This window comes from Plasmopara halstedii (assembly GCF_900000015.1).
Source record: "Plasmopara halstedii genome assembly, contig: Scaffold_2956, whole genome shotgun sequence".
NCBI classification, from domain to species: Eukaryota; Oomycota; class Peronosporomycetes; order Peronosporales; family Peronosporaceae; genus Plasmopara; species Plasmopara halstedii.
Genome location: NW_020189861.1, coordinates 14,863 through 15,303, shown reverse-complemented (window position 1 = coordinate 15,303; position 441 = coordinate 14,863).

Sequence of the window (441 nt, the reverse complement as noted above, 5' to 3'; positions counted from 1 at the left end):
CAACGGTGTATCGGACAGGAGTCCCGAGCGTGGCTCGCGGGCTGATCGTGGAGTGGCTGAGCGCTGCTCAGGTTTTGGAGCAGCCGCTGCATGGCATGCGTGACATGGTCAGCCAAAGGCCGAGGCATCGAGGGCGAGCCCCCCGTGATGCACGTGAAATGGCACGTAAACCACTGAGCACTGCTCTCGTTGCGAAGCAGTCGCTGCATGCCATCGATGGCGTAGTCGGACAGAGTCCGAGCATCTTCAGCACGGCCCTTCAGATGCGCGTGGAGTGAGTGGCACGTTATCCTCTGAACAAAGACTGCGGGGTTAGCAGCTCTTCATCGGATGTTGTAGATAACATCGGAGCTCCAAAGGAGCGGACAGTGAATGTGACGGCGAAGTGCGTGTTCAGCCTAGTCTCACTGAGACATTGAACCTCTGTACAGAGGCGACGGT